Raw genomic sequence first — 16161 nt, 5'->3', positions numbered from 1 at the left:
CCATAATAGATCAAACATGCACTTGGCTTTCGTTGCCTAGCAACACGAGAAAGTTACAAACGTTGCTTCTAAAAAATAAAAAAATTAACATGAAAATAAAATGCACAATGTGCGTACGTTAGATAATATGAAATGGTTTGACCACTTCAGTGCTTTTGTCCTCTAGGCTTTAGAGCCTATTATCGTTAATAGTGGAATAAATATAGTGTTTTCTCAAAAATTGTTGGAAGTATTAGAAATGTTCAGTATTGTAAAATCCATGTATAAATACTAAAATAATACATAAACTGAACTATTTCGATATTTCGTCGCTAGAGAGAAAGTGGCTGGCTATTTCAAAGGTAAAAAAGAATAATGTTCTTTCATGAAATCTTTGAAGTATTTATACAAAGACTTTATTATTATTATTATTAACAATCCTTTTAATAGTTTGTTTTTCTGTTTGCTACAGTCAATAGTTCTTATTATTTACTTATTACAATGCTTTTATTATGTTGCTTCTCTGTTCGAATCAATAGCTTTTATTAATTTATGTCGTTTTTACAATGTTTTTATTATTATATTTTTCTGTTTGTTAGAGTCAATAGTCTTTATTACTTAGTTTTTACAATGCTGTTATTAAATTACTTTTCCATTTGTTAGAGTCAATAGTCCTTATTAGTACTTTTTATAATGCTTTTATTAGGATTTTTTCTGTTTATTAAAGTCAATAGTCCTTATTACTTAGCTTTTACAATGCTTTTATTTGGTTACTTCTCTGTTCAAATCAATAGCTCTTATTAATTTATTTCGTTTTTATAATGCTTTCATTAGGATATTTTTCTCTTTGTTAGAATCAATAGTCCTTATTACTTAGTTTATGCAATGCTTTTATGTTACTTTTCTGTTTGTTAGAGTCAACAGTCCCGATTACTTGATTTTTACAATTCTTTTATTAGTTTGCTTTTCTATTAGTTAAAGCCATTAGACGGCACGGTGGCTCAGTGGTGAAGAGCTTACCTCTGATTCATAAGGTCCTTGGTTCGATCCCCAGTCAAATTAGCTTATGGTGAACATCATGTCCGTGGGTTTTCTCGGTGTACTCCCGTTTCCCCCCACATTCTCATTCCACCGATTCTTCTATCATCGTTCACTTATCTTAATCATCTGTCTCACTTAGCATAAAAGGCATAATCGTGTGACGTTAAACTGAAAGATTTCATTTTATTTTACATTTTTAAAGTCAACAGTCCTTATTAATTTATTTTCTTATAATATTTTTATTTAGGTACTTTTTTGATTGATCTTTGACTCTTGTGCAGCAAGTATATCAAGGACTTTCAAGTGAAGAATCCTTGCTCTTTAGTTCTGAAGCTAAAGGCGAGGCACAGGTGACATGAGCAGGGCCGGATTTCCCAATAGGCCCGGTAGGCCCGGGCCTATGGGCGCAAGCTCCCAGGGGGCGCACGGCCGAGAGAAAAAAAAATTAGTTTTACTTTAAAACACAGTTTTTGTGTCGCGTTATTAAAATACTTCATGTAAGATGTGTTCCTGAGATGAAAACTATTTTATAATGTATTACAGACTTTCTTTTTATTTATTTGCCCAATAATATTTGAGGAATTTAATTGAACAAAACCAAAGTTTTTCACCAATCTTTTGTTAATACATTAACGGTATTTTGTTAAGTCCAGAACCAATTAAATTCCTCAAAAAACTTGCAATGATAAAATTGCATCTTGGAGTGCTGTTTAAGCAATCAACATATAGGCCTGATATAATTTTTTAAATAAAGGTTTTTAGGAAAGTAGCTTTAACCAGACTAGGGGGCGGAAAAAATTATTGGGCCTAAGGGCGCCAAAATGCTAAATCCGGCCCTGCACATGAGGAAAATATATTACATACTTATGAAACATGTAGGCTGTAATAAGTAATTGTTGTTTCTACACAATTAAGCCAAGGCTTTAAGCCTTTGGTCAACCCTAGCACACTGATAACGATCGAAACAGTTTTGGTTGCTAGGATATGGCGCTTGCTACAGCATCGGTAGAGAAAATCAATATGATGTTAGAAAACTTGATTGATTGATTTTTGAGTTTTATGTCCCGTTCAGCAGCGAGGCTATATGAGACTTGGACCTACTGATTAACGTGGAATCCGAACCACATGAGCTCCTGCCGGGAATCGAACCCGGGTCTCCCGCGCCAAAGACGCGCATGCTAACCGCTTAACCACGAAGGAGCTCGTTAGAAAACTTGAGGAAGCACTGTGAAGAATATGGGATGAAAAGACATTTTAAATAGAAAGACAAAAGGTAATTGGAACGTAAAGGTCGGTGTCAAATATAGAAGTAGGAGTGGAGAAAATAGAAGAGATAACTAGTTTTCGATAATACTAATAATACTGATATGAAGTGCAAATATGAAATAAAAGCAAGGATAGGAATGGCGAAAGAAGCCTTTAGGAGGAAGAAATTACTATTTTGTGAGACCTTGAATAAAGAGTTGCGAAAACAGACTTATAAAATGCTTCATGTGGAGTATTATACTGTATGGGTCTAAAACATGGACATACGCAAAAATGGTGAAAAACTACGGAAGCTTCCGAAATGTCGGTGTGAAGAAGAATGGAAAGAATTAGGTGGACAGAGAGAAAAAAGAATGAAAGAGTGTTAGAATTGATGGGAAAAAAGAACAATTTTAGATATTATTAAGAAGAGGAAGAGAAACTGGTTGGGACATAGACTAAGAAGGAACTGTATCATGAGGGACATGCTAGAGGGTATGATGGCGGGAAAGAGAGACGAAGGAGACTACAGTTAATGGACGATATTGTAACAGAGAAATTGTACATGAAGACGAAGAGGTTAACGGAAGAGCGTGGAACATGGAAGCTTCTCAGTTGCGGCAAGTGACCTGCCAATAATGGCAGAATATCTATGATGATCAGTGGCGTATTTAAGGGGAGCTTCCGGCTTAAGTCCCCCCAAAATTTTATTTACTATTTTGAAGTAAATGAAATATCTTGCAGAATTTTCACATTTCCAGGAGTAAAGTTAGCCAAGCCCCCAAAACAAAATCGTAAATACGCCACTGATGATGAGGATGATGACAAGGAGGAGCACGATAATTTGTTGTGAGCCAAAAATTACGCAAGCTTGGATCACGATACGATTTCATCGATATCGTAACAATAAAAGGATTTTTATGTAATTTTCTAATAAACCCATTCAAGTAATTATATTGAGCTCATAATCAATTTGTATTTTTTCAGCACTTTTTTACTTATCTTAATAATTCTTCACTTTGGGATTCTGACCAGCTGCATACATCTTTTGCCACACATATGGATCATATCTGTTAAAAACACACACAAAAGCCATAATCCACCGTGGCTTCATTTTGGTTTTTGAGTAAAAAAGAAACCGAAGAGGTTATGGTGGCATAAAATCCGTTGAAGATAAACCACGACCATACGCAAAAATCCTCATAAACATATAATCCCAATGTTTAAATTTCGTTTACAAAAGCAAGAAGTTTTATAAGATTCTAAACCATTTTGTGCCATATGGAAGTAAGCTTTCAGAAACGATGTGGTAAATGTCTTTTGTTTCAATTTGGAGGAATATTACATCGTAAAAGAAAAATATTCCTATTTATTAGAAACGTAAAACCTAAGTAACTCACTGAATAGTTGTTCAAGTATTTTTTACAACTGCTAGGTACACTCATGTCCAAAAAGACTGTCGCATATCTATAATTGTCTTCTTGTAAGAATATAATTTGATAATGATTTTGCAGGGTACTTTTAATACTGATACCATGTGTATAATCGAGAAATGTATATTTGTGGTAAATTTCATAGGAAAAGAATTATAAATACGAAAATTAGAATGAGTAAAACAAAATGTTGCTAAACAGACAGGAAAGTCTTATTTTCGTTTTATTGTTCTTATTTACTGCTCTTTTGACATGAGATTTGCCACATACATGTCTTTGCCGATTATACACATACTAACATTATAAGAAAAACCGAGCGAATTCGTGATCAAATTATATTCCTACAACAACACATTTATAGACATGCGACAATAATTTTGGACATGAGTGTACATAAAGAGTACGTACAAGCTCACAGATGACGAGAAGAACCCTAGCAGAAGTAGTGTGACGTAGGTATGGGCTCGCCCACCTTTCGCATGGGGGTTTCAAATGACACCACGAAAAAGCACACAGATAATTACCCGGCATTAAGTATAGACCACACCTCAAAAACCGAAAATGGACTTGACCGTGTCGTTGACTTTTCCCCGCTTCCCATGTTTTAGGGTTCTTCTCGTCATCTGCGAGCTTATGTGTGTTTTCGTTAGGAGAACACAACAATCTGCTAGTTAACAGTGTATTTTGCTACAATTTCTTCCAGCAGAATAAAACTGTCGATTATTATTGGCTACAAAAGATATATTTTTTAGCTCTACTATAGTTCTTTTTTTTTCCTTTTTCGATTTTCTCGATAACTATGTATGAGAATTTACCCTCAAGCACTGGCGTCATTAGCTTTTTAAATCGGGGGTGGGGGTCGGATGAATCAAAATCAAAATCCTCTTTCCGACAAAAGTTATATATACATGAAGTGTAATATTTTCCATAAGTAGAAGCTTTGCTTTGTATATACTTAAACACAAACAAACTATTTGTTGAGCAAAACAATATATTCACATAAAAAAGTACATATGTGTTACAATTTCGCCAACTAACACTTTGGCTTCATCAGACACTATCTCACCAATGTCTGAGGAAACCAAAGTGTTAGTTCGCGAAACTGTAACATATATGTAGTTTTTTTATGTGAATGTGTTGTTTTGCTCAGCGAATAGTTTGTTTGTGTTGAAGTTGTGTAGTTTCTTTAAATATATTTGATTAAAATCTGGGGGGGGGGAGAATTGTCCCCCCGACCTTCCTGCTAACGACGTTCGTGCCTCAAGATTGTTATCTTCTTCAGCTGGAAATGATATATTTAGATCTGTATTTCCATTGGACAATATCTTAGTTACGCTGTGCAATTGAAATTTAAGAGTTAATAATAATCTCATTAATCAATATCTCATTAATCATATTATACACTGCAATCTTGCTAATGTTATAATGAAAATCTTAATTAGTTTATACAGGGTGACCCAAAAGTAGGTATACGCCCCTGCATTGATCAAATATATCATTCTAGCTTATAGGTTTATTTGCTTCGGCTGTTCCGAGCTTAAGATATAAATAAAAAGACATTAAGAACAAATAATAAACTAACAATAAGAAATGACACAAAAAGCAATGAGTTGATCAGTACGGGATGTATACCTACTTTTGGGCCACCCTATATTTCACTGTCATCTCAACAAGTGATATGGTTCCCATGCACGGTATCTTCTAGCCTCGCCTAATGGTTTTCAACTACGGATTTATACAAAATAAGAATTCTCACCATTTTAAGCGAGACAGAAATTCCTATCTTGCCTAATTCCATCTCACCTAAAACAGTGGCTAGAGAATTTCTGTACTCAAAAGAAGAATTTCTATACTATATTATTAATCATTAGCACTACGTAATTGTGAAATCAGTACATTACGATTATCTCTGAAGATCAAACTTGTCAAGGTACTAGTGTTTCCAGGCCCGTATCCACGGGGGGCTAGGGGGGCCGGACCCCCTAAATTTTCACTGCCTCCCTAAAATTTTCACGTTAGGCTTGCAAATGAACTATAATATGGTGATGAACTATAATATTTTTTGGATCGGGCCGCCCCTAACTTCCATCTGGCCCCTCCTACATTTTCAAGCTGGCTACGGGGCTGCTCTGATCTTTCCGAAAATCAATCAAAGCACTTGCAGAGAGTGCAAAATTCTTGCATTAGATTTATTTTGAATTTAACTTACAGTGAACATCTCACACTATTTTATATATATAAAAAACTGTCATGGCTGATGTTAGTAGAAACAAGAAATTTATACAATCTTACTTTATTGTACAAAATACTTACGACGTCAGAGCCAACGTACCTAGGACGTAGATTTTTATATTTATCGTACTTTCATAATAGAAGCACAAGATCACAAGATACTTTCTGGCTCTCCATACCCAATCATAATTCGGATTCATAATCCAAATCCTTTACAGTAAATACTTCACGCCTCTGGAACAGTTTACCTAAATTAATACCCAATGTTTCAACAGTTGCCAAATTTAAAAAGTCTGTAAATTCTCTTTTCTCAAGCAAAGATAGAGATACGAGTAGTATGTCAAGGCATGTTAGTCTTACCAGATTATTAACTACCCTTGTACGAACACACACCCAATTAGAAACCCATGAAGTCAACACGGAAGACACCGGAAGAAGCCGAAAGGAGACGGAACTCACGAAAGGACCCGAAGAGGACAAATAAAAGAAGGACCACTGAGGGACCCGGCATCAGTCGACCAACTGATCAACTAACCAACACCTGCCCTGAGGTCGCATTGGACTAGGGGTACACCTTTCCTTAACCCGAGGTCGCATTGGACTAGGGATCCTCACTACAACCAAGCCTCACGAAGCTGCCTTGGGCTGAAGGGGCTTTCCTTCAAAACTCATCAAAAATCTTGCAGGTGCCTTGGAGACTGCTTTGAGAGAAGGCACCGTGCAAAACACCAATCTCCCTTCATCTGGTCAATAAGAAGAAAGACACTATTTACTTTTTGTAATCAAAGACATTGTACTTAGCAATTTTATAATAAATTGGTGAAGGGGAAAAGACTAACCCGGACCGTTATTTAGTCTCTACCTATCACGTCATTGCGATATATATACAGGGCGCGGCAACATTCATAGCGTAATTTGACTTGCGTAGTACAATGACGTACTGCATGAATGCGCGTCAACTCGTGCGGCATTTGCGTACTAATGAGCTGCCATTTCGAGTGTGACAGTGATATGGAACGGTGGAGTGCACAGCATCGTGCCTTTGCTGTTGAAAGTTATTTCATTAATACCGCCTCTGTTATTGCTACCCAGCGTCTATTTCGGCAACATTTCAACTTGGGACGTCATGGGAAAGTTTCAGATGGACGGATCATTGTGAGGTGGGTACGTGCATTTCGAACAACAGGTTCTGTTTGCAATGGAAAACCAGGAAGAAGTGAAAGAACTGTGCGGACACCAGAAGCCGTGGAAAATGTTCGTGCTGCAATATTGCGTAGTCCAAAAAGATCTGCTTGTCGTCATTCGCAAACTGTGCATATGTCCGATCGCTTATTCAGGAGAATATTACACGAAGATATCCATTTTCACCCATATAAGCTGCAGATTGTTCTGGAAATTAGGCCTCACGATTGGGTTTCACGAGAAACATTCTGCTAAACCATGCGTGATCTCCTTCGCCAAAATTCACAAATGTTCCATACCATCCTGATGTCAGATGAAGCTCATTTCGAGTTATGTGGTTGAGTGAATAAACAGAATATGCGTTACTGGAGTGATGTAAACCAGCATGAACTGCACATCAAGCCCTTGCACAGTTCTGTGTCACAGTGTGGTGTGGAGTTGCTTCCTTTGGGATTATTGGCCCTTACTTCTTTGAGGATGACAGCGGTGTGGCTGTAATTGTCACTGAACGCTACCTAAAGATGCTGCAAGACTTCGTTCTTCCCCAATTAGGTATGGTCGATGTGGATGTGGAATAATTATGGTTTCAACAAGACGGAGTGACCTCGCATACAGCCAGAATTTGCATGGATTTCTTGCGACAGACATTTCCAGGTAGAGTAATTTCCTGTTTTGGTGACATTTCCTGGTCGCCTCGCTCATATGATCTTTCATGCAGACTTTTTCCTTTGGGGCTACCTGAAGCAAGAAGTGTTCCGAACACGTTGTGCCACCATTCCTGAGTTGAAGGATCACATCAGAACTGCCGTCGGCAATGTTCCAGGGAACACGTTACGCCGAGTTATGGAAAGCTTCCAACGTCGCCTAGATGAATGTGTTGTGCAGAGGGGGTATCATTTGACAGGAGTCATATTCAAAAAGTAATCTACGCAATGGACAATGACTTACACATTAGTAAATAGCATACTTTTAACTATTAATTGATATAAGAGGTAATAAATAAATTACATTTACTCCTGATGGTGTGTTTTTAATATCCTACGAACGCTGCCGCACCCTATATATATATATATATATATATATATATATATATATATATATATATATATATATATATATATATATATATATATATATATATATATATATATATATACTGTATTTCTAATACCGCTATATAGGATATTTAATTTATGTTTTTCCATGTTATTTTAATTTCAGATTGTCTTCCTATATAGATCTTGTTTTTTGTTTCCATTCTTGTATATTATTTTCATTTTTTGTTTTTTAAGTATTTAGTGTAACTATTTTTTAAAATTAAGTAGTATTCTTTTTTATGTGGTTGAAATGCTTTTTTGTAATTGTTAATATTTTTTATGCATATTTTTTTAAAGAAACAATGTGTGCACGTGGTTAAGTGCTCGGAAAAGGCTGCAGCCGTAACTTCGCCATGTAAAAGAAGTCATAAATAAATCGTAAATTGAAATAATTTTCATTCCTTGTTCTTTCATTGCCGATATTGAAATATTGCATACAGACCTAAGTAAATTCTGCAAACAAATGGCGTATCCCTATAGAGTGCTAGCCTCCGTGCTAACATTAATTAAAAATAATTATTTGTGTGATATTCACAACCTACATAATGCAACATTTTCAATAGTCAGAATAAACATATTTCAAATTACAGTTTAAGATTGATTATACCGTAATTGTACGGCTAGTTACAGATGGACGTATTAATACGTATATAATACCAACTTAACATATTAGAAGCCCATTGGCCGTGGTTGAAATTGGTCAAGGATTAACGGGTAAAAGAGGGTAAGTTCACTCAAATTTCGAAGTTTCTTTATTTAAATAATATTATAAGAAAATAATTTCCCTTTGTAACGTTCACCAAAAAAAAAAAAAAATTTTTTTGATACAGTATAACGTTCATTTTCTTTGGGGATTATCAATGATTTCCACTACTTCAAAGTCTGTCAAGAATGAATATGTCACTTAAGTCTCCCTCCCCGTCATTTAATAATAACTTTCACCTTAATTTTCGTTAAAAAAAAAAAAAAAAAAAAACGACGTTGAAGTAACATAGCGCATATTTCCCTTGATGTTTTTCAATGATCCTTTTACTGAATGAACTTAAAATTAGTGAACAATAAAAGGGAAACCGTTGAAATATGTGTTTCCTCTACTTTCATTTCCTTCGTTATAAGAGTTTATATAACGAATTTCACACTTCCAACTTAAGTAAATCCTTATATTTTTCTGAATATAATCTGAATCCGTATTTTCTGAATAAATAACTGGAACGCAATTGCCTCCTTACCCTCTTTAGAAGCGACATTTTTACAGACGCTGAAATGCGTAAGGAATTAATTTTATTTACGGTTTTTCACATCTCCAACTTAAGCAAATTCTGACAATGGTCACTTTCTCAATAAAGAAAGGAAAAGTGAAAAATTTGAATATTATATCAATGTGGTGTTTCATCGTTTAGCCCCCAATGACTAATACTACATCCTGATGAAATTTACGTAGGACTACAGGGAAAGTATGCTCTTTCAGACAAGAAAAGACTCATCAAAATCGGTGCACTTATATCGAAGTTATGGATGAACGCAGACATGGTTCTGGGGAACATAATGGTACCATGTCACATTTTCTAATTTTCAAGTAAACTGGAAAAGAACGTTCAACATTCCCATGAAATTCAATGCAATAACACACAGGCTTCTCCTGTCATTTGCAGATACAGTCACGAAATAAGTTAATCAGTTATGCAAGTTACATTAGAGAGGGGAAAATATTCCTAACCCTGTTGACGTTGAGTTAGCCTCTTCAAAAGACTTGCTGCTTTCACGTGAGGTCTGTAAGCAGACGACTCTCCTAAACAAAACTCAGTGTGTGCTGAAAAGTAAGCTTCTTTCCGATAGCAAGCTTAGTACTTTCAGACAGAGAGGGAAACAATACCTGGATTTGTTTTTGAGTAACACAATAAAATTCATGCATAGTTGTTTACAAGTGCCAGATTACTTATTACAATTAACTTAGATACCGAAATACTCATGTTCGACTTACAAGTAAATTGAGACGCAAATAGTGAAAAGTGATTTTGGTAATACAAAACTGTATTATTCGTCTAATACTATGAAATGAAATGGGATTTTTAACAACACTAGATTGTGTTCTGAAGGCTAAAAGAAACGGATGATAAGTGAAGAAGATGAATGGTAAAAGAAACTGAGGAATGAAGAGGAAGGAAATAAAGAACTCTTAGAAACTAAGGGATACAATGCAGTCCAACACAAACTTATATGGCACAGCGTGGAATCACCTCTATTAACTTGAAACCTTTACAGGAATTAAGTAATTTGTATATGCAGATACTATAATGCGCCTTGCTTTCAGCCACCTACCAAGACTTCGTTGCTTTTATGCTGAACCGCTGTTCTGAGAGCCAAGGATGAATATGTCAAATATTAGGTAGGTATTCATAAAGTTTTGACTGGTGAGTGTATATAGCTTTACATTCCCCCAAAATAATCTAAATTTATTTCATATTAAAAGTTGTTTCAAAACTATATACCAGATGTGTGCTTCTTTAGAAGAAGCAAAAACACGGTTATTATTATCTGAAACTAAGCGGAAGTGACGTTGCCACCCTCTCAACCTCTTTTGCTTTGTATGCAAGTGGAGAAATAAATAATAAACGCTTAAGAAAACTTTTTAGTGCTATGTCACAGGTGCGAGAGACATTATATACCTTAACGCAAATGTGCACAGTCAACAGTTTGAAGATTCATAACAGAAGTTTTATGACTAGGTTATGTGTGTGAAGTTTCGAAATCAAGCGTCAGAAACAGTAGTTAAGATATGAAACGGAAATAGAAAAAAGAAAAGACGTAATAGCTTGCAGTTTGAAGAGGTTAGCTAGAAACAAGCAGACACACACACGTGTATATAGGTGTCCTGAAAGTCCGGTCTCATTGAAATATTTCAGATTTAGAATACACGTACTTGATTAAATAGAAGTATAGCTATATTATAACCCTCGTTTCAGGTAAATATGTTGGAATAAATTAAAAATTGAACCGGAAGCAAGATAATGTCTCCATAGCAGAAGATATTAATGCCCTAACTGATCCCAGAATAGCACTTTTCTGGACCATATGTGAACAACAGATAGTGGGACCAGCAGGGTTCTCTTAAGGGCTTGGGCACAACAATCCCAAATTTATCTTTCTCCCCTAAGTTTCCGTCTAGAATTAGGATTAGGATTTAGATTTCTGGGCTGTCAGCATCTAAGGCCATTTAGCCCGTCACGTTTTTGAGGGATGACGTCCCTCGGCGAGCACACTATTCCGGGAAAGGGAGGGAAGAAAGGAAGCGACCTGGGACCTATAAGTTAGGTACCACCTGGTGTTGTGAATGAGGTGCCTGGTGTGAATGAAGAAAACCCAGGAAAAACTTCATTCAGAGGTGGCTGGCCTGAAAAAGCGTTTTACACTTTTTCGACCGACCAAAGTTTCCGTTTTGACCCCAATTAACAATTCTTCTTCCAAATTTACTCAAATCTACTATTCCGTCCCCCAAATATATTCTTTTTCCCCACCAAATTTTATATTCTTCAGTTTGATTGTACAATTTTCAATGAAAGCTTATGTCCCCTTAAATAGTTTCACGACGCAACCTACGCCCTAAAGTGACCTGTGGGGCACGCCGGAGGACCAGTGTTCCTTGAAGGTCGTCTCAAATGTTTAAGTAACAATATCTGCAACATGTAGGTGTTTCGAAACATCTATATTGAAACGACGGAAAATCTAAGGAAACGGAAAGGATGCATTAGTCATAGAAGACTTACTGAATGGCCTTCAGGGTCTCAGGCCTCACACTTCTCTATTTTTCTATAGGGATACCTTACGTTTCGTGTACAACACATATCCACGTTACATGCTTTTTATACCTAAAGCAATGGATGTAAAATATCTATATTTTACTTATTCAACTATATGTATTCTCAATCTGCAACATTTCGATATTTCCTATGAGATCGGACTTTTGGGATGCCGACCGGTGCATATATATTGTGAACTTCTGCTGAAACAGTTTGGTAGAGATAATACAGTTGATTGGACATTCTCCCACAACTGTTTTATTATAAAACTTCATCAGTTTTTACAGTATGATACAATTCTAAAGGAACGAGCTCCTCCGTGGTTAAGCGGTTAGCGCAAAGCCTTTGGCGTAGGAGACCCAGGTTCAATTCCCGGCGGGAGCTAGTATGGTTCTGATCCCATATTAAGCTGTAGGTCTACGTAAATCAAATCAAAAATCAAAATTCTAAAGGTGACCTGAAGACCAAATAGAGTCGATTAATTTAGTAGTTGATGAGTAGGAATGTCCCAGGGCCCAGATGCAGCCAAGGGGCAGGTTTGGGAGAACCTCAAGGCCCAGTCTCAGCCAAGAGGTGTGTGTGTGTTGTCTCTCAGGGTCCAGACGCAGCCAAGAGAAAATGATAGGTTTCTCTCAGGGCGCAGATGCATCCAAGGGACAGGTTTGTGAGAACCTCAGGGCCCAGTCTTAACCAACAGGCGTATGCGTAGTGTCTCTCAGGATCCAGACAGAGCTAAGAGAAAAGCATAGGTTTCTCTCAGGGCCCAGATACAACCAAGAGATTGTGATAAGGAGCTCTGAGGAACCAGACGAAGATAAGAGAGGGTAAGGTAATTCCCGAGATCCACAGCACACTGATGCCTTCAAAGGTGTTCCTGCGTCTTATATACCAGTATATCCTCCTCCTGAATCCTCGTAGAACCTCGGGGTGGTGACGTTCGTCCGTTTCGGATCACATACTGATTAATGACATCTGCTTTGTTGTTGTTGAGCATGTGGATCGTTGTCATATCCAGAGAGGATATGACAATATACAAAGACTGATTCATAAATCATGGCAAATATTTCTTTTTCTCGCGAACTGGATACATCACAAAACATTTAAAGATATACACTTGAAAGTATACAGTACCGTACATACTTTCAAAATGTTGTCACTAGAAAATTTTACGTACACACGTTGTTCGAGGTTCCACACTTTTACTAAAAACTGTCACTAATTGACAGAGTTGCCAATTTCAGAGATCAAAATTATCGATTTTCGTCTTTAAAATATCCTATAGAGCTCCTTATAGTATATTACAAAAAGCTATTGTATATTCGATATGCACGTGGTAATTGTAGAGACACGTATTTTACTATTAATAATAGCAATGATATGTAATAAACTTATCTAGTAATCTTCAGTTTCGAACTCCAAATTTGCGTCACTGTCCTCACCATTTTTAAAAATCCATATTAACACTGCTCTGAATAACAACAACATTTCCATTCCATCGTAAACGTAATTGAATTTCAGAAACAATTGATTCAGAGTTGCCATTTGTCAATTCTCAAATTGTTATTTATTTATTTTAGTCGGAATGACTGTTAAAAACCTTTGTGTGTTTCTTATAATTATTTAATGCACATTCAAAAATTTCCCCCAAAAAAGTGAGTTCTAAAATTATCGTATATTCATCTATTATGGCAAGGGCACTTTATCGTACATAACGTTATGGCTTAAATTATCGTATAGTTGGCAAGCGTGCTTTATGATCGAAACTTGTCGCTTGCTTAAATCCATCGCTCTCAGCACATACTCAATCTGGTGGTAACAATTCCAAATGTATATCTTAGGTTTTCCGTGTTGATCTCAGTTCAGGAGAGAGAGAGAGAGTAGACATGACTTATAAATCAACCCTCCTATATATGTGGGAGAGAGGCGGAGAAAGAGAGGATGTTAAGATGCTAGAAAGTAAAAGGAAAAAGGCAATCCTAAAGATAAAAATGTGAAGACAAATGTGAGGACAAAGGAGAAAAGAACAAAGGGTATGTATAAGCATGAAGGAAAGGAAAATTTCGAAGCTAAAAGGTTTGCAAATTGAATATAACAAGTTGAAAGGTAACGTTGATTGATAGAAAAGACTTGCTTTAAGGTAAAAAAAGACAAAAAGGAGGGGAAAGGAACAACGTTGCTATGAAGAAAGTAAAAACGAACAGGGTAAAATTCTAAAAATAGTTTCTTAGACAAGATGTACAGGAACGTAAGGTATTCATGCTTTGTCCTTGTAGTAGTTAAAAAGCAGGATGGTAAAAGGAAAGAAAATAAAAACAATACGAAATTTCCTGAATTGAAAACATTCTTCAAACAAAAGAACAACATAATGCAACAGTGACTTTACACAAAGGTGATACTCATTTAAAAGTGATATGAAAATGAGAACAGGAGACTGAGTACATGGTGTTAAGATGTTGAGTATTGCGTGTAATAGTCTACTTTGCGTTTTTTTTTCTTTTTTTTCGTTCGAAATCGAGAGTACGGCGCACAAGCATCACAGTTAGTCGCCACAACAATTTGGGTCCGTAAGCAGTACATCTGAAAGTAAATGACATTTAATATTTTCGGTTTTCCTCGATTTAGTAACAGCTTTAAATAACATTTCTCCTTGGAATTTGAACACATAAATACTTTAATACTACTGCTACTACTACTACTACTACTACTACTACTACTACTACTACTACTACTACTACTACTACTACTACTACCACTACCACTACTACTACTAGTAATAATAATAATAATGTGTCAAGTGGCTTTCTCGGTGTTCTATTTCCTCTCACCTTCACATTCCACCAATAATTTCATAATCATCCATTTTCATTTATCATCCGTCTCTTTAGCCTAAAAGGCAGGACGTAAGAACATAAATTACGTTTTCATTTCAATTATAATTTTAGTAATAATAATAATAATAATAATAATAATAATAATAATAATAATAATAATAATAATAATAATAATAATAATAATAATTCGAATTCTTTATAGTGAATGAAAATCAGAATTATTACTTTCATTTTGCTATTAACCGAGACAGCCGTCCAGTTCTTGTTGCCCACAAGTGCTGAATGTAGCAAATGGGAATGGCGACAAAGGCTACATTCCCAGTTAGTTCGTTATCGAAGTACAACGTGTGAAATACGATTTATTTCTCATTGAGTGAAATGTTGTTGCTGTTCTTTTGAAGACAATTGCGATGTTCATTGCAACCATTGTCTCGACGAAGAATTTTAGGAATGATCCAAAAAAAAAAATGGATCAAAAGATCGTGATCTTGGCCAGGGATTGTAGGAATGATAAAAAAAAATGCATCAAAAGATAGCCATCTTGGCCAAAAATTAGTTTTTTGGATCAGGGGTAATAAATTTTTTGAACGGTCCCTAAATCGAGTTTTCGTATTTTCTACGGAATAAGCACATCATAATGAGTTAAGTGATAGCTTAGGTTTGTCTACACTATATGTAGTTTTCCAGATATAAGACTTGCAGCAAAACTTTTGATTGAAATATATTGGATCTTTTGATGCAATAGATATTTTTTTATTAATTCGTTAACTTTATTTTTAATTACGAATTGCATTTTTATGTATTCCTGTTCTGATGTCATCTTTTGCAGTTATTATTATTATTATTATTATTATTATTATTATTATTATTATTATTATTATTATTATTATTATTATTATTATTATTATTATTATTATTATTATTATTATTATTAAAGACTTGAGAATTAAATGCTACATCTGAAATCGCAGAAGAGGTTAGATAAAAATCACGTGTGATCAATAAGTGAGATGAAAGATGATGAAGTTTGCAAGGATTACAAAAAGGGGTGAAACAGGTAAACAAAGTAGGGAATCACTGTTTTATAGAATAACACTTTGCCACTGGAGAACCCAGATCTAGACAGAAAGTAATAACAAATTCTAAACTTTCTGAATAACAGAGAAAGGCAAACATCCTTTGCGTAGCTTTATAACTAAAAAGGGACAGACATAGTATCAAAAAAGAATACATATAATTAAAGGATGTTTTCTTAATTAAAGCAGTTTCAAACATTATTATTGCCTGTTATGTAAATAAACAGAAGGAGAAAACAATTTATAAT

General features: G+C 35.4%; 1 protein-coding gene across 2 annotated transcripts in view; it reads left to right on the top strand.

The window, feature by feature from the left end:
- Nucleotides 1–16161, top strand: part of LOC145680415 (glutamate receptor ionotropic, NMDA 2B-like) — an 868333-nt gene that overhangs the window by 11853 nt on the left and 840319 nt on the right. The window lies entirely within an intron of this gene.

This window comes from Thermobia domestica, chromosome 3 (assembly GCF_964235325.1).
Source record: "Thermobia domestica chromosome 3, izTheDome1.hap1.1, whole genome shotgun sequence".
Taxonomy (NCBI): Eukaryota; Metazoa; Arthropoda; class Insecta; order Zygentoma; family Lepismatidae; genus Thermobia; species Thermobia domestica.
Note: the sequence above shows the minus strand (reverse complement) of the source record. Positions and strands in the feature narration are given on the sequence as shown.